The sequence below is a fragment of the Bos javanicus genome, chromosome 25 (assembly GCF_032452875.1).
Source record: "Bos javanicus breed banteng chromosome 25, ARS-OSU_banteng_1.0, whole genome shotgun sequence".
NCBI lineage: Eukaryota > Metazoa > Chordata > Mammalia > Artiodactyla > Bovidae > Bos > Bos javanicus.
In genome coordinates this window covers 26,469,677-26,488,196 of record NC_083892.1, presented here as the reverse complement: position 1 = coordinate 26,488,196, position 18,520 = coordinate 26,469,677, and the positions used below count along the sequence as shown (strand labels likewise).

Sequence of the window (18,520 nt, the reverse complement as noted above, 5' to 3'; positions counted from 1 at the left end):
GGGTCCCTTTGGATTTGTTCTTGCCCTTAGTGTTTCCTCTCATGAATTTCCTCCTTGCGAGTTTCTCTCTGGTCCCTCGAACCAACTCACCTTTGTTTCCCACTCCTTGGGGCAGAGCCGGGCCTGTCAGGTGTCCTGTGGCCTCCCAATCCCGACTTTGTTCTCAACTGAAAAATCTCTCCACTCACATGCTGTTCTCCAGAATCCCCTGGGGGTTCCTGTTTTGCTGTTCTTAGGTCTTTGGCTCCTAGGACCAAAGATGTTCTGCCTTGTAACCAATATAGGATAGAGCCCCAGAAGTGGAATCTTGAGGCTTGGATGGGCGGGGACATCTGTTGGGAGTGAGCACAAAGGCTGATGCTCACTGGCTTGCTCCCCACTGTCTCAGGTTTCTTAGAAGCAGATAGAAATGGTCTCTGAGGTAAAGTCTAAACTCATTGTTGGCACCTAAAGGACTTTCAAGGCCACCTGGGCCAGTCTGCACAGGCCCAGAGATGGGCCTTGTCTTGAGGAGGTTACACAGTGAATCAGAGGACTGTCCCCGACCCAGAGGACTCCCTTTGAAGGCCTTTCTTGGCACCAGGCCTTTTCTGAATGGCCTTGGAGTCTGTGCAGCTTACATTTCCTGGGCTCCTATAATATATTTGACTCAGTTTAGTTCCTTTAGGAAACTGCGAGAACTGGGCTGGTCCTCTCCATTCAGAGTGCGCCTGGGGAGGATTGGGAGGAAGACTGATAGGTGTCATTGTGTAGTCTGGACCTAACACTTTCCACCTACCCCCGGTGCTGCCTCATGCCTCTCCTCACTCACACCAGTTAGTCCTCCACCTGGCTCTCTGATGGAGTCTATGAGAAACTGTAATCTCACTACTCAGACATTATGAATGATTGGGTCTAGGGATAGCCTGGGTCTTTAAAAAACTCCCAGGTGTTTCCCATGTGCATCCAAGTGGAAAACCACAGGCCCAGCTCGAGGTTACACCTCGGGAGAGGGGCCGGTTCACGGACCAGTTCATGTGTTAGAGTTGAACATGGGTGTGGCCGAAGTTCTGGTGGCCTCGGTTAGCCAAGAGTCGAGCAGCAGAGCCATGGGGCAGTGGGCATCCTGGGGTGGAAGGAGGCAGGCCCAGAACCAGGAAAGGATGGAGGGGCTGGGTGGGGATACTTGATTCTCTGGTGAGGCAGCTACCTTCTATAATTAATGTCTATAGCAGTGGGGCCCACACTAGGGCTCCATCCAGACCTGGATTTCACTGATTTCAAGATACCTTCAGTTGTAAGATGTCTTCATGTGTTAGAAAGAAAACCCTGCCTGTTGCGGTTGTAAGATGTCATTGATTCAAAGCTGCATCCTGATTGCAGATATGTTCCAAAGTGAAAAAACAGATGTTTTAGAACCAATGAAATACAGTATTCACATTTATATCTCCGGTAACTGACTCATGGGAGGTGTGTAGTGTTTGGTGAATAGATGGAAGCCAAGGGGAAGTTCCCCAGATATCCTGCAGGCATCCCAGGCTCCATCCAAAGCTGAGGACACATCCCTTCTGTGTTTACATCCCTGAGGACAACAGGTGTGGGCAGATTAATGGCCCCCCAAAATGGCCACATCCTAAGCCTCAGAAGTTGTAAATGTATGGCTCTCTGGCAAAAGGGAGCTTGCAGACACGATCACGTTAATGATGTGTCCTGGATTAGTGAGGTGGGCCCAGTATGTTCACATGGATCCTATTAAGTGAACGGGACTGAGGAGGGTCCAAGTGAGCAGGAGGTGAAGATATTACACCTGCTGCTGGCTTTGCAGTTGGAAGATGGGGCCAGATACCAAGGAATGCAGGTACCTGTAGAGGCTGAAACAAAGAAACGCAGCTCCACCATGGGTTTTGGCCCAGTGAAACCATTTGGGACTTTTGACCACTGCTAGAACTAATAAAATTGTGCTGTGATAAGTTTGAGGTCTTGTGTTAACAGCCTCAATAGGAAACTAGCACTCCATCCGGCTGAATGCCTCTCCCCGTCTTAAACCTCACTCAGTTCTTCATTGGCCATGTCCCTATTTCAAGCCCCTATCAACACTTAACTCCCTTGCCTTAAACCAAACAAACTGTGTATATATATGTGTGTGTATATATATATAATTTTTACATGTGAGTATATAATATTTTTTGCCACACCCCACAGCATGTGGGACCTTAGTTCCCTGACCAGGGATCGAACTCACGTTCACGCATTGGAGGTACAGAGTCTTTTCCCTGTTTTGTTTATTTTTGGCTGCACTGGCTCTTCGTTGTTGTGTTTGGGCTTTCTCTGGTTTCAGTGGGTGGGGGCTACTCTTTGTTATGGTGCACAGGCTTCTCTTTTTGCAGAGCACAGGCTCCAGGGCACTCAGGCTTCAGGGGTTGTGTTTTGTGGGCTCCAGAGCACAGGCTCAACAGTTATGGCACAGGGGTCTCCATTGCCCTAAAGCATATGGAATCTTCCCAAACTAGGAATCAAACCTGCATTGTCTCCTGCATTAGCAGACAGATTCTTAACCACTGAAGTGCCAGGGAAATCACTATATAATTTTTATATAAATAAGCTTTTTGTATCTTACAGTTGTTTTGTAGATTTACAAAAATATCACAGAGCATACATCCAGTTTCCCCTATTGTTAACATCTTTCAGTGGAACATTTGTTAACCCATGAACCAATGTTATTACTATTTTTATTTTTTTACTTTTTGTTTTCGACATTACTATTTTTAAATAGCTTTACTGCAATAGAATCCACCCACTTAAAGCACCATTGTGTTTAGTACATTCACAGGGTTGCGAAAGCATTGTTACAACCTCATTTTAGAATTTTGTCTAAAAGAAACCCCACTCAGCAGTAGTTCCTCCCCCATTTCTCCCCATCCCCACTCACCCTGCCAGCCTCTAACCTACTTCCTGTCTTGAGATTTGCCTGTTTTGGGCATTTCACACAAATGGAATCATCCCGTATGTGGTCTAATGTGTTTTCTGTGTGTGCTTCTTGTACTTGGCATGTTTCTAAGATTCATCTATGTAACGTATAATAGTACCTTTATTGTTGGGTGACATTCCATTGTGTGGATGGATTAAACTTTTATTTATGTTTTACTAACTTTCCGTAACATCCCTCTTCTGTTTCAGAATCCTGTCTGGAACACCGCGGTACATTTAGCTGTCCTGTCTCCTTAGCTTTCTCTGTTCTGACTGCTCCTCCGACTTGTTTTCACTGACCTTGACCAATTTGAGGAGTGCTGGTGTGGTTTTTGGTCAAATTCCTAAAATTTGGACTTGTCTGAAATTTCCCCTATGATTCATCCCCATTGGGTTATGGGTTTGGAATAGGAAGTCAGAAGTGAAGAACCTTGCCTTTCACTGAAACTTTTAAGTATTTACATCTTTTTTATGTTATATAAATGGAATTGGTTTTTATCTATCTATGGCTATGCTGGGTCTTCATTGCTGTGCAGGCGTTTCTCTAGTTGTGAGCAGGGTGCTGCTCTCTAGTTGAGGTGCGAAGGCTTCTCATTGCTGTGGCTTCTGTTGGTGTGGAGCACAGGCTCTTGGACAGTCAGGCTTCAGTAGTTGGGGTGCACAGGCTTGAGGGCACAGGTTCAGTGGTTGTGGCACACGGGCTTAATTGCTCCGCAGCATGAAGGATCTTCCCGGCCCAAGGATTGAAGCCGCATCTCCAGCATTGGCAGGTGGATTCTTTACCACTGAGCCACCAGGGAAGCCCCTCACTGAAACTTTTTCAAGGCTCCCCATTGCCCTCAAGATCAAGTTTGAAAACTTGAAGCTGATGGGTTTCCTATGGCCTGGCCTGAACCAGCCCTTCCAGCTCCACATGTCTCTTCCCCGCTGCCTCCCTCAGCTCCAGGCTCCAGGCTCCATTACCAAAAGTTCAGCCTCTCTACCCCAGTGCTAAATCAAATCTCAGAGACAGAGTTTTGGGTGGAATAGAAAAGGAGAGCTTTATTACTTTGCCAGACGAAGGGGGACACACTGGGATTCTGCCTCTAAAAACTATGTGCCCCAACCTGGGAGAATTTAATGATGGATTTATAACATGTGGTTCACAGGTGAGGTCTCTGACAAGATTAGAGTACAAGCAGGGCTTTGTTCAGTTGCTCAGTCCTGTCTGGCTCTTAGTGACCCCGTGGACTACAGCTTGCCAGGTTCTTTATCACTGGGCCACCTGGGAAGGCCAAGCATCTTCCAAGGAGGCAGGGCTGAGGGGTCGTTAGTTTCATTCTAAATCCTGAGGTATCATTGAGCCAGGGGCAGATTTACAGGAGAGTTCAAGGTCAAAGTTGCAGGTGTCATTACTGCATCGGACACTTGCCCCTCTGAAATGCAGCCTCTTGCCTTTGGCAGGCTGTTTTCTGGAAGAGTAGCAGGATTCGGGGAGGGGAGTCTGGATACTCCAGGGTATCACACTTTGCCCTGGGCCTCTGGTGGGGTCCTGAGGGAGATGAGGTCTGGGAAGGAGCCCCAAAAGGGGTTAAGATTAATGAAGAGTCAGAATCCACAAAGCCTGAGGAGGTTTGGTGTATACATACCTTTGACACACGTGCCCTCCATTCTAGACCCGCCTGGCTGGCTTGACGCCTCATTGCACAGTCACTGAACCCCAGGCTCCTAGGCAGTGGGGAGGCCTGAACCTGGCAGCCTGCCTTCCACTCTGCTCCCAGCCAGAACCAAGCTAGAGCCCTGGAGATGCCCATCTCTTCCTGATGCTGAGACCCAAGAGGAATTCCTTTCAAGTGTGGGTTGGTTTGTTCTTGGCCATACCCAGAAGCTTTCGGGATCTTAGTTCCCTGACCAGGATTGAACTTGTGTCCTCAGCAATGAAAGTGCAAAGTCCTAACCCCTGAACTGCCAGGGAATTCCCTCAAGAGTGGATTTAGTAGCAGATGTTTTACACATGGAGGGCTTCCCAGGTGGCTCAGTGGTAAAGAATTTGCCTGTCAATGCAGGAGACACAGAGACACAGATTTGATCCCTGTTTTGGGAAGATCCCTGGGGGAGGAAATGGCAACCCACTCCAGTATTCTGGCCAGGAAAATCCCATGGACAGAGGGTCCTGGTGGGCTGCAGTTGATGGAGTCGGAGCATGTACGTTTTGCGCATGATTCGAGGGTGGATAAAGGACAAAGTCAGTAGCCATTTCTGAACTCCCCACAGAGACTGGGCTGCTCCTGGTCCTTTTTGACTATTCCCCAAGTTCAGTGATACACTTTCACTGTGGTAGGTTCACCACTTCCCAGACCACCACCAGCCTCCTTCAGGGGGAACATCCCAGCTCACATCTCCAGTTGGCTGGCTGGGGGCCGACACAACCCCGTTCTCCAGGAGGCTTGTCTGGCCCAGCCTGCCCTGTAGGTAAGGCCCACCTCCTTGTGTAAGCCACAGCTGCCCTGGGGGCTCAGATGGTGTAGTGCCTGCAGTGTAGGAGACCCGGGTTCCATCCCTGGGTTGGGAAGATCCACTGGAGGAGGAAATGGCAACCCACTCCAGTATCCTTACCAGGTTAATCCCATGTGCAGAGGAGCCTGGTGGGTTGCAGTCCATGGGGTTGCAAAGAATTGGACACCACTGAGCAACTAACACTTTCTCTGTGTAAACCCTGCATGTGACCAGTGTGTAAAATCTAGCTGCAGATGCTGATGCTGACTGAGATTTGCTTGGGCAGCATCTGGTCTTCCTGTTCTGATGCTATCATCCTTGCTCTCACTTTCCTGTTCTCCACCCACTACCCTGCATGTCTCTGCCCCACTCAACTCTGTGGCATCCGGCCCTGTGGCTCCCTGTTTTGGACACCTTTCTCTATTTCAAGCTCTCCATGGTCACTTGGACACGATGTGGGCTTTTGCCCTCTGACCTAAAGGCCTCTTATCTGACTCAGACTTCCTATCTAAACCCATCTCTATTTGATAAGAGAAGAGGAAGTCATTTGACATCTCTCTTTTCTTTTCCTTTTCTTTTCCCATGCTTGTGGGATCTTAGTTCCCAGATCAGGGATCGAACCCAGGCCCTCAGCAGTGCTAGCACAGGGTCCCAACTGCTGGACCACCGGGGAATTTCTGACATTTCTTAAGTATCTAAATAAGTTAGGAGTATTATATTTCATCTTCCCAACAACCTACTAGTTAGCTACATATTTTCCCCATCTTGCTGATGAGAAAAATGAGGCTCAGAGAGGTGAGGAAAACTGACCTGCCCCATATTGAAGAATCTGAAAATGAGAGAGTGATAGAACCCAGGCCTGTGTGATCCTGAAGTCTAGCCAGGATTTTTGATGAGTGAACTGACCCAATTTATGGCCTATTTTATTTTTTTCTAATTTTTAAAAATTATGTGTTTATTTTTGGCTGTGCTGAGTCTGCGTTGCTGTATGTGTGGGCTTTCTCTAGTTGCGGTGCTCGAACTTCTCATTGTGGTGGCTTCTCTTGTTTCAGAGCATGAACTCTAGGGCGCTCAAGTCTTGGTAGTTGTGGCTTCTGGGCTTCGTTGCTCCACGACAAGTGGAATCTTCCCAGACCAGGGATCACACCTTTGTCTCCCATGTTGGCAGGCAGATTCCTAACCACGGAACTGCCAGGGAAGTCCTTCAGAAATTTTTTACCATCCTAACAGACACTCTGTACCCTAACTAAACAAAAAACTCCCCATTCCTCTCTCCCTCCAATCCCTGGTAGTCTCCATTTTTGCTGTTTCTCTGAATTTGCCCTTTTGTGTCCGACTTATTCCACTTAGCATACTGTTTTGAAGGTTCGTCTGTGTCGTAGAAGGTATCAGAACTTCTTTCCTTTGAAAAAAATCCATGATTTCTCCCCCTTCTCAAGATCTATTTTTGATTCATTGGCATGATTTAAGTCTTTGTTTTGTTGTCACACTTTTCTTTGTTAGTTCTTTGAACATATTTATAATAGGTACTTCAAAGTCTTGGTCTATTACATTTTTTTTCCCACTGAGTTTCGACTGATGCCCCCTAAAGGTTGTTGTTGGTTTGTTTGTTTGTTTGTTTAATAATTAGCCTGGTAGGCAGTATCTGTGAAATCTGCCTCCTTCATGGTGTGTGGCCATGGTCTCTACCCTGTTTTTTTGTGTTTTGTTTTTTAACCAATTGATGTTTTTATTTTTAAGCTTGGGTTCCTAGGAAGACCTCTGTGTCAGTGTCACTTAATGGTCAGCCACTTATTGAATGGAGGCTGTACTCAGTTACCTCGCATCAGTGCGAATTCTGTTCTCTGCCAACAAATCTGTGTGTGGGTAGGAGAGTACAAAGTTCAAGCTGTTTTCAAGTTGGCCCCAGATTTACTTTCCTCTGAGCCCTTTTGAAGCTTCTCTGCGCATGTGGCCCCAGGGTTAGCCAAGCGTGGAAGGATGGAGTGGGCCCCCCTGCCCTCCGCTGCAAATGCACACAGCCTCAGCTAGGAGTATGCGTGCCTCAATCTCAACCACAGCATCAGGCTAGTAAAAGCATCAGCTCTTCTCACTTGCACACCCCCAATTTGGCTACTTCTACCAGCAACATTGCTTGGTATGGGCACTGTCTGCATCTCTAAATCCAATGAGCCCCCTTCATCAGTGAATCTGCTGGTCCTCAACACTGTCCCACCTTGGCAGCTGGGATGAGATGAGATGAAGCAGCCTCAAGCAAGAACACAGGAACAGCCTCCCCCAGTTCTAACTCAAAGTTGAGCAGTTTTCAAGTCAATTCCTTCTTAGATTGGGGCATGTGTTTGGTCAGTTTCAGAGCTCCAAAGTGACTGTTTTGTCTGTTTTACCCAGATTTATAATTACCTTTGGGGAGAGGATTTGCTGACCTCCTCACTCAAACATAGGTGGCAACCTCTTCCTTTAAATATTTTGAACTTTGTTCTCAAAAACAGTTATGTTGGGACTTCCCTAGTGGTCCCGGGAATCTGCCTGTCAATGTAGAGGACACAGGTTTGATTCCTGGTCAGAGAAGATTCCACAGGCCTGGGGGACAGCTGAGCCCATGCACCACAGCTTGAGAAAGCCCACACACAGCGACAAACACCAACTGCAACCAAAAATAATTAATTAAAAACCAGTTTTATTACTTGGCCAAGAAGTTTGGAAGTGGGGGGTTCATAGTGCCTTGAAAACAGTTTGATGCTTTCAAAACTTGTTTTTACAATTCCTTAGACAGGACTGGAGGGCTTCCCAGATGGTTCAGTGGATAAAGAATCCGCCTGCAATGCAGGAGACATAAGAGATGCGGGTCCGATCCCTGGTTGGGAAACTAAGATCCCACATGCAGAGAGACAACCAAGTCCACGCATTACAACTACTGAACCTGAACACGCTAGATCCCAAGTGCCTCAACTAGAGAAGCCTGGATGCTGCAATGAAAGATCCCATCCTTGTCCACTTTGATTCGATGCAGCCAAATAAATAAATATTTAAAAAAATTAAAATTTTTTTAAATTTAAAAGTAGGTATATCCAGCCCCTGTTACTGCATTCTGATCAGAGCCCAGGCAGGCTCTCTGGTTACACTGTGTGGCACCCCAGCCCAGCCCCACCTTGTGTCCCCAGATCAGTGGCTGTTGAGACAGTAGAGGGCAGCTTTTGGTCTTCTACAAATGTCCCCAGAGTTCTCCACAGAGGTCAGCAGAAAGCCCCCATTCTCTGTGTTCATGAGCACCCATGCCGTGTGGGCTAGAGGCAGGCATGGGGAAACAGGGTGGTGGAAGGAGCCAGTCCTTGAGTGTCACGGCTGTGGGCTTGTTACTGAACTCAGTTTTGGCTGCTCATTGCTCAAGAGTCCAGTACGAGACAAGTGCTACATAAGGAAAGACACCTTTATTGAGGAAGCTGGCAATCCTAGGGAGAAGGTGAACTCATATCCAAAAAAACCAACTTCCCATTTCCCAAGTTTTTGCTTGGAGATTGTATAGGGGAAAGAGGAAGCAGCTACATGTTGAAGAGAGGGTTGCGGGGCCCATGATCAGCATGTGGTTATTCTTCTGATTGGTTTGCAGTGAGGTAACGGAAGTCAGCATCATCAATCTTCTGGCTCTAACCTGTCTGGGTTCTATGTGCTTGTGGGCAATATATAGTGAACTTCTTCCACCTGGAGGGGATTTCTGCAAATAGAAAGTATCTGCAAAATAGATCCAAGTATTATCTGTAGCCCTTGATAAGAAAGGGAACTAAAGGTCCTTGACTTTGTTTAATGCCTGCTGCTGCTGCTGCTAAGTCGCTTCAGTCGTGTCCGACTCTGTGCGACCCCATAGATGGCAGCCCACCAGGCTCCCCCCGTCCCTGGGATTCTCCAGGCAAGAACACTGGAGTGGGTTGCCATTTCCTTCTCCAATGCATGAAAGTGAAAAGTGAAAATGAAGTCAGTCAGTCGTGTCCGACTCTTAGCGACCCCATGGACTGAAGCCTACTAGGCTCCTCTGTCCATGGGATTTGCCAGACAAGAGTACTGGAGTGGGTTTCCATTCCATTCTCCAGTTGTTGTATGGGTGTAAACCCATCAGTAGCAGGAATGTGGGACCTTCTGGAGTTTCCTGAAGGAGTAGCCAGAATGACTCCATGGCGGGTAATGGAAGGATGGCTTGGGCCGGTGGCTTTTTTTTTTTTAATTAATTAATTTATTTTATTTGGCTGTATCAGGTCTTAGTTGTGCCACACAGGATCTTCCTTGCTTCATGAGGGATCTTTTGTTGTGTAGTGAGGACTCTCTAGCTGTGGCTCTGAGGCTTAGTTGCTCAAAGGCATGTGGGATTTTAGTTCCCCCACTAGGGATCGAATCAGTGTCCTTTCCTTGCAAGGCAGATTCTTAACCACTGGACCACCAGGGAAGTCCCAAATTGTATTTAATTTTAATTATTGTAAGTTAAATTGCAGTGATTATTGTATGGGACAGCACAATTCCAGAGGCTTTAATATAGGGACTCCTGGTAGAGTTATAGGTATGATATTAAAGGAACCTACAAAGAATGTTGAAGCCCCCAGAGGCTAACAATAAAGGGAAAATGTTACTAATTCCAAGATTTAAGGGAAGAAATAGTGTTGCTGAACCCCGTGAAAGCTAGAAACACTTAGGAGGGGGTATAATTCTGATCATCAATTCCAGTGTGTGTGTGTGGTATGGGGGAGTTCTGTGCCAGAAATGAGACAAAGGTCAAATATATATTTCTTATTTTGAATCACAATATCACAGGAGGTCACCTCACAGATCGTATAGAATTGAGCAGAGAGATAAAGTCAGAAGTGTGACTAGAGCGGGGCAGAAATGTCCTCTCTTTTCTTTCCCTCTGATCTCCAGCCTGTCCTACCTTTAGCTGAACCCAAGTGGGAGCCAGAGAGCAAAGGAGCCTCCAGGGTAGAGAGCAGGGCAGAGAAGGGTCTGCGGGGTGGAAGGCAGATGACTAATCAGGCTAGGGTGACAAGCCCCAAAGCACCACTTCTGAACCCCAGGGTCTATGGAACTCTGAAGACCACTTCCTAGGTGGGATGTGTCCAACTGAACAAGTGCCTGGGGCAAAGGCAAGAGGGGACCCCTGGAAGTCTTATGGCTTGTGAGGGATCTCTGCTGAGATTCTTAATGGCCGAGGCAGGAGAAGAAATTCAACTCTGTGCCAGGGCTTGACCTAAGCTGGGTGATTTCATTGACATTTTCTTGTTTAACCTTATAGCATTCCTGGAGAGACAAGCATTATCTTTGTTTTATCATTTACCATCTTACCATTTGTCATTTATCATTTTACCATTCTCTTCAATTTAGAGCTGGGATGAGGGCAAGCAGTTGGTGACACCCGTTGGTGACATTTTCCAGACTGGAGGAAAGCCGCGCGGGTGTACTGAGTACTTCATTAATTATTCTGGGGCTGGAATGGATCCAAAAACATGCCTTAATGGCCAATACCTGGTCAGCCAGGTCCTCTAACTTCCAAAATCTAGTATTTCAATTCCTACGACCTCTGGCTTTGCGAAGCACACAGATCTTCACTGTCTTGGTGTGTGGGAATCCCATCAGACCTCCAGGCCCGAACTTGGACTCCTGATTCTCTGGCTTTTCTCAAAGCTCAGCTGGAAACATCAAGGGCTTTAGAGCCCACCAGTTAAACACCAGTTAAACCCTCTAAGGGTTTCCCAGGTGGTGCTTATGGTAAAGAACCTGCCTGCCAATACAGGTGGATTTAAGATACACAGGTTTGATCCCTGGATTGGGAAGATCCCTGGGAGGAAGACATGGCAACCCACTCTAGTATTCTTGCCTGGAGAATCCCCATGGACAGAGGAGCCTGGTGGGCTACAGTCCATAGGGTCGCAAAGAGTTGGACACGACTGAAGCGATTTAGCTTGCACGAATATATATACACACCTGAATCACTTTGCTGTATACCTGAAACTAACATAACATTGTAAATCAAATATACATACAATCCATAGGGTTGCACAGAGTCAGACACAACTGAAACAACTTAGCACGCACGCACACAAACCCTTTAAACACTTAATGATAGCCCCAGGTCAATTGGATAAAGAGAAGCCTGCAAGGACAACTCTAAAGCAGTACTAAAGACCTAAGACCCTTGTGAATGCAGTACCAGGACCTAGTTGTCAATGCAGATTCTACCCCATACCAGCTGTGTGACCTTAGATAAGTCACTTAACCTCTCTGAGCCACTGTGGCCCATTCTTCACTGGAGTAATACCCATCTCATATGTCCTCATCTCTTCATCCACACTCACTCTTGAGCTGAGCTCATCTGGACATGGCTTTAAATACCAACCATATTCTGTTGCTGCTGCTGCTGCTGCCAAGTCGCTTTAGTCTGACTTAGCGACCCCATAGACGGCAGCCCACCAGGCTCCCCCATCTCTGGGATTCTCCAGGTAAGAACGCTGGAGTGGGTTGTCATTTCCTTCTCCAATGCATGAAAGTGAAAAGTGAAAGTGAAGCTGCTCAGTCATGTCCAACTCTTAGCAACCCCATGGTCTGATGACCCCCAAATTCACACTTCAGAGTGGGTGTCTTCTGGGAGCTGGTAGGGGCTCATAGAGAATTGCTTACTTGGAACCTCCACTTGGGTGTCTAAGAGGCGTATCGAATTTAGCATGTTCCCAGATGAATTCTTTATCTTCTCCCCCAAACCTGCTCCATCCCCAGCCTTCCCGTATCTGAAAACCACAATTTGGTTCTTACAGTTAGTTGTGACAGAAATCTTGGTGTTGTCAGATCCTCTCTCTCACAACACCCCCCTACCCCCACCAAAGCTAATAGGCTAAGAAATTCCACTGGTTCTACCTCAGAAAATAAGCAACAGTTGAACTGCCCTCCACATTGCCCATCGTCCTGGTTTGGACTCCTTCATCTCTCACCTGACCCAGTGCAGGAACTCCTGCCCTCAGGATCTGGCCCTATTTTCTCTCCTACCTCCCCTCCCACCCTCTCCCTGGCATGCACTCTGCTTCAGACATGCTGGCTTCCTTGGGGTTCCCAGAACACGCCAGGCATGATCTGCTGATAGGATCTTTGATTTGACTTTGTTCTCCATAATAGCAAACACTGTAGATTTGTCTAGACTCTGTCTCCCCTTGGGAGACGGTCACCTCCAGGAGGACAGGTGACTGGCACTTTCTTTGGTTCATGATTACAAACTATGCCTAACTCATGGTTGCTTTCATGCTCAGTGGCTTCAGTTGTGTCAGACTCTGCGACCCCATGGACTGTAGCCCTCCAGACTTCTCTATCCATGGGATTCTCCAGGCAAGAATACTGGAGTGGGTTGCCATGCCCTCCTCCAAGGGATCTTCCCCACCCAGGGAAAAAACCCGCATCTTCTGCATCATCTGCATTGTAGGCAGATTCTTTGCCACTGAGTCACTGGGGAATTTACTGTAGCGTTCAACAAATATTTATGAAATAAATGAACAAATTAAATAACATTGTGAGGTAGATTCTTTATTCTCATTTCAAAGGTCTAGAAAACAGACTCAGAAATGTGCCCAAGGGAATCGCCTGGTGGCCCAGTGGTTAGGACCCAGTGCTTTAACTGCGGGGGAGCCAGGGTTCCATCTTTGGTTGGGGAACTAATCCTGCAAGCTGCGTGGCACAGCCATAAAAAGAAAAAAGAAAAGAAATGTGCCCAACTTCACACAGTTAAGGTCAGGGAATCAGGCTAGAATGTTTGCCTTCAAGGCCTAGACCTTACTCATGACTGACATGTTGTTGGTTGATGTCATCCCTGACATTAACCAGCATGAAGGATATTCTCATGTGAAAAGTAATTTTATAAGTGAGTGCCAGGAAAACACCAGACTCCTCTGAGGAACTATTGTATTTCTTCCTCCTTGAATAAGAGAACTCATCATATAAATTGTCCCTTTGGGGGTCGGCCCCAGGAAGTTCATAGTCAAATGTGGAGTTCGTCACTCTACTTACTCTTTCTTAGCCTTGGATTTTGTTTGTTTGGCTGCATTGGGTCTTAATTGGGGTGTGTGGGCTCAGTTGCTCATCAACATGTGGGATCTTAGTTCCCTGACCAAGGATCAAACCAGAGTCCTCTGAATTGGAAGGTGGATTCTTAACCACTGGACCAGCAGGGAAGTCCCTGCTTTTTCATTTTATTGATAGTTTTCTTTGCTGTGCAGAAACTTTCTAGTTTGATGTAGTCCCACTTGTTTACTTTTGTTTTTGGTATCAAGTTCAAAAAGTCATTGTCGTAACCAATGTCAAGGAGCTTATTGCCTATGTTATCTTCCAGGAGTTTTATGGTTTCAGGTCTTAAGTTCCAGCCTCAATCCATTCTGAGATATTTTTTGTGTATGATGTAAGATAAGGGTGCAGGTTAAGGCTTCCCTGGTGGCTCAGTGGTAAAGAATCCACCTGCCAATTCAGGAGATGCAGGTTCAATCCCTGGGTTGGGAAGATCCTCTGCAGAAGGAAATGGCAACCCACTCCAGTATCCTTCCCTGAAAAATCCCATGGAAAGAAGAGCCTGGTGAGCTACAGTCTATGGGGTCATAAAAGAGTCAGACACGACTTAGTCACTAAACAACAAAGACTAATTTTTTTACATGTGATTGTCCAGTTTTCCCAACACCATTAATTGAAGAACTTTCCTTTCTTCATTGTATATTCTTAGGTTTGTTGTTGTAAATTAATTGACCATATTTTGTGGATTTATTTTTGTGCTCTCTATTCTGTTTCATTGATTTGTGTGTCTGTTTTTATGCCAGTGCCATACTGCTTTGATTATTGTAGCTTTGTAATATAGGCTGAAGTCAGGAGGTGTAATGCCTCCAGCTTTGTTCTTTCTCAAGACCGCATTGGCTCTTGGGGTCTTTTGTGATCCCTTGCAGATTTTAGAATTGTTTGTTCTATTTCTGTGAAAAATGCTACTAGAATTTTGATATGGATTGTATTTAATCTAGATTATTTTTGGTGGTATGGACATTTTAACAATTCTTCTAATCTGTGAACATGAAATATAATGTCATTTTTCTGTCTTTTTCAGTTTCTTTCATGAATGCCTTATAGTTTTCAGTGTACAGATCTTTTGCCTCCTTGGTTAAATCTATTCCTAGGTATTTCATTCTTTTTGATGCAATTATAAATGGGATTGTTTTCTTAATTCCTCTTTCTGATAGTCTGTTACTAGTGTATGTAAACACAGTTGATTTTTAGGTACTGATTTTGTATTCTGCAACTTTACCAACTAATAGGAAGCCCATAGAAGGGGACCAAAGGGGACTCAGGATTCATTGATTGGGTTTTTATAATGCCTCCAGGATCCCATGCTGTTTGTCTCCATTCTCTGCACCCATAACGTTGTCAGCATCTTAGGGCTGGTTCTTCTCAGAGTTGTAGGATGTGTTTTAATCACATGGTAAGAAAGAAAAGTCATCTCTCCTGTTTTGTTTGTTTGTTTGTTTTTGTTTTAGGCAAAGAAGAACTTTCAAACCTTATAAGTTTGCAACTCAGTGGCTAGAATGGGGTCACATTCTCTTTTCTGATCCAATCGTGGGTAGAAGTGGTGGTGGTTTCTTTAGATCATCAGACTTTTTCCTGGAGGTGAAAGGGTGTGTCAGTGTCCCTGATATGCAGAAAGAGTGGCCATCTGAATGAACTGGGGTTCTCTGAGGAAGGAGGAAGGCAGGATGGATGACAGGGTTGGTTAATCTGGGCACTTTCTTTTCACATTTCAAGGGCTTTTTTGTTGACTGTCTGGTATTTATTTTAAGTATATTCATACTTTACAGTGAACTAATAAAGCTAATTGGGGATTTAGGTACTGGAGTAGGGCTTCCCAACTTGAAAGCATTCAATTTTTCCTTTTTTTTTTTTTTTTGAGAAAAAAACTCCTGGATTAGCATCAGACTTTTCATCTGCAAAGACTTTTCATCAGCAAAATCAAGTATTCAGATAGTAGAAGAAGATCAGACCACACCCTCTAGATTCTAAAGAAAATTATTTTTAGCCAAGAATTCTATATCAAGCAAGTATAAGAATAAAATAAAGACATATTAGGGTGTAAGATTACTTAGAAAGTTTAACTTCTTCTTAGAAAGGTCACTTTCTTAGGAAGTGACTTGAGGATGTGTTCCAACAAAAATGAGGGATAAATCATGAAAGAAGGATGTAGGGTTCAGGTAACAGGGGATTCCACTTTCAAGAGAAATAACCACCAGTCCCAGGATGAAGCTGTGTAGCCATGAGGAGAGGCAGGGGAACAGATAGGCCACTCAGAGCAAGCAACTAGGAAAAGCAATTTGATATTCTAGGAAAAAATAAAGAAGCATAATTAAGAGTGGGTAATCTTAGTAAATTATTAGACTGTGCACTGAATAATATTGGTATAATATTTAAAGGAAAGAAAATGAATAGTGTTCCATTTTTAGACTCAAACCCTGGACCAGACATTGCTGATCCAGACTCTAGATTAGACTGTGCTGATCTTGAATTTCTGAGATAATTGAAATATTCTACTTCTGTGCTAATCAGTACAGTGAAGCCATTGGCCATGTGTTGTTTTTGAGAACTTGAAATGCGGCTGGCTAGTTGCAACCAAGGAGATGAATTTTAAATCTTTAAAACAATTTTTTTTTACACTGGTTTTTCCCATTGGTTTTTACATTGGTCCAGTGGTTAAGAATCTGCCTGCCGATGCAGGAGACACATGTTCGATCCCTGGTCTGGGAGGATCCCACATGCCGCAGGGCAGCTAAGCCTGTGCACCACAACTGCTGAAGCCCGAACTCCCTAGAGCCTGTGCTCTGCGACAAGAGGAGCCACCACAATGAGAAGCCACACACCGCAACTAGAAAGTAGCCCCTGTTCGCCACAACCAGAGAAAGCCCATTCTAAGCAACAAAGACCCAGTGTAGCCAAAATAAATTAATTAGCTAAAAAATTTTAATTGAAGTATAGTTGATTTACAATGTTGTGTTGGTTTCTGCCATACAACAACATATGCATGCTAAATTGCTTCAGTCATGTCTGACTCTTTGCAGTCCTGTGGATTATAGCCCACCAGGCTCCTCTGTCCATGGGGTTCTCCAGGCAAGAATACTTGAGTGGGTTGCCATGCCCTCCTCCAGAGGATCTTCCCCACCCAGGGATTGAACCCACATCTCTTATGTCTTCTGCATTGGAAGACGGGTTCTTTACCGCTAGTGCCACCTGGGAAGCTATATATATATATATATATATTCTTTTATCCTATATGTATATTATATAATGTATAGAATAAAAATATGTATATTATATAATATATACTTTTTCAGATTCTTTTCCAGATTCTTTTCAGTATATAATAAGATATTGAATATAGTTTCCCTGTGCTATAAATAGGTCTTTGTTATTTATCTATTGTATATACAGTGATGTGTACCTGTTAATCCCAATTTATCCCTAAATAAATTCCTAATTTATCCCTCCCCCATCCCTTTCACCTTTGATAACCATAAGTTTGTTTTCTATGACTGTGAGTTTTATAAATAAGTTCATTTGTATCATTTTTTTAGATTCCACATATAAGTGATATCATATGATATTCGTCTTTTTCTGACTTATTTCACTTTGTGTGATAATCCCTAGGGGTCCATCCATGTTACTGCAAATGCATTATTTTATTCTTGTTTTGACTGAGTAGTATTCCATTGTGTGTAGGTGTGTGTGTGTGTGTGTGTGTGTGTGTATAAAAGCCACATCTTTCTTTCCATTGAATTTTAAATCTTAATGAATTTTAATTAATTTAAATTAAAATAGTCCCACTTGGCTAGTTGGTGTTGTATTGGACAGTACAGCTCTAGACAATGCAAAGAAGAGAATGCAAGTATTCACTACTTTAAGCATTATAAAACTAAATGTGCGCATATCAGAAACTAGGCAGAAGAGAGATCAGGAAAGGGAAACCATGAAGCAACAGTCAAGAAGTTGCTATATAAGAGGGGACTCCCGTGGTCCAGTGGTTAGGATACTGCACTTCTACTGCATGGGGTTCAATTCCTGGTTGGGGAACCAAGATTCCCGCATACTGCACGGTGCAGCCAAAAATAAATAAACAAAAGTTTCCAGCCACTGACATTAGAAAAAAGAAAAAAAAAAATTTTTTTTTAAATGGACTTCCCTGGTGGTTCAGCAGCTAATACTCCATGCCCCCAGTGCAGGGGGCCCAGATTCGATCCCTGGTCAGGGAACTAGATCCCACATGCTGCAGTAAGACCTGGCATGACCAAATAAATAAATATTTTTCTAAAAAAGGATTTATAATTGCCAACATTTACATAGAACTTATGATCTATTAAAAATGAGGCAACAGGCCTCAAATGGAGTCCATTTGTATTGAGCCAAGTCGCTCAAACCAAAACTTAATACCTAACCTGATTATAATTTCAGCTGTTCCCAGGCATGAAAGTTTAAATTAACCAGTCTGGTGCTCGCTTCTGCAGCACATATACTAAAATTGGAACAATACAGAGGAGATTAGCATGGCCCCTGTGCAAGGATGACACGCAAATTCGTGAAGCATTCCATATTTTTATGGAAGCAACCTAGATGCCCATCAGCAGATGAATGGATAAAGAAAGCTGTGGTACATATACACAATGGAGTATTACTCAGCCATTAAAAAGAATACATTTGAAAAAAAAAAAAAGAATACATTTGAATCAGTTCTAATGAGATGGATGAAACTGGAACCTATTATACAGAGTGAAGTAAGCCAGAAAGAAAAACACCAATGCAGTATACTAACGCATATATATAGAATTTAGAAAGATGGTAACAATAACCCTGTGTACGAGACAGCAAAAGAGACACTGATGTATAGATCAGTCTTATGGACTCTGTGGGAGAGGGAGAGGGTGGGGAGATTTGGGAGAATGGCATTGAAACATGTATAATATCATGTATGAAACGAGTTGCCAGTCCAGGTTCGATGCACGATACTGGATGCTTGGGGCTGGTGCACTGGGACGACCCAGAGGGAGGGTATGGGGAGGGAGGAGGGAGG

The 18,520-nt window shown here is 44.6% G+C and overlaps 1 non-coding gene across 1 annotated transcript; it reads left to right on the top strand.

Moving 5' to 3' along the window:
* The first annotated feature begins 17,941 nt into the window (after nt 1-17,941).
* On the top strand, nt 17,942-18,048 carry LOC133238958 (U6 spliceosomal RNA). The gene has a single exon (XR_009733697.1). It is a non-coding gene; the product is annotated as a U6 spliceosomal RNA (small nuclear RNA).
* Nucleotides 18,049-18,520: the final 472 nt, after the last annotated feature.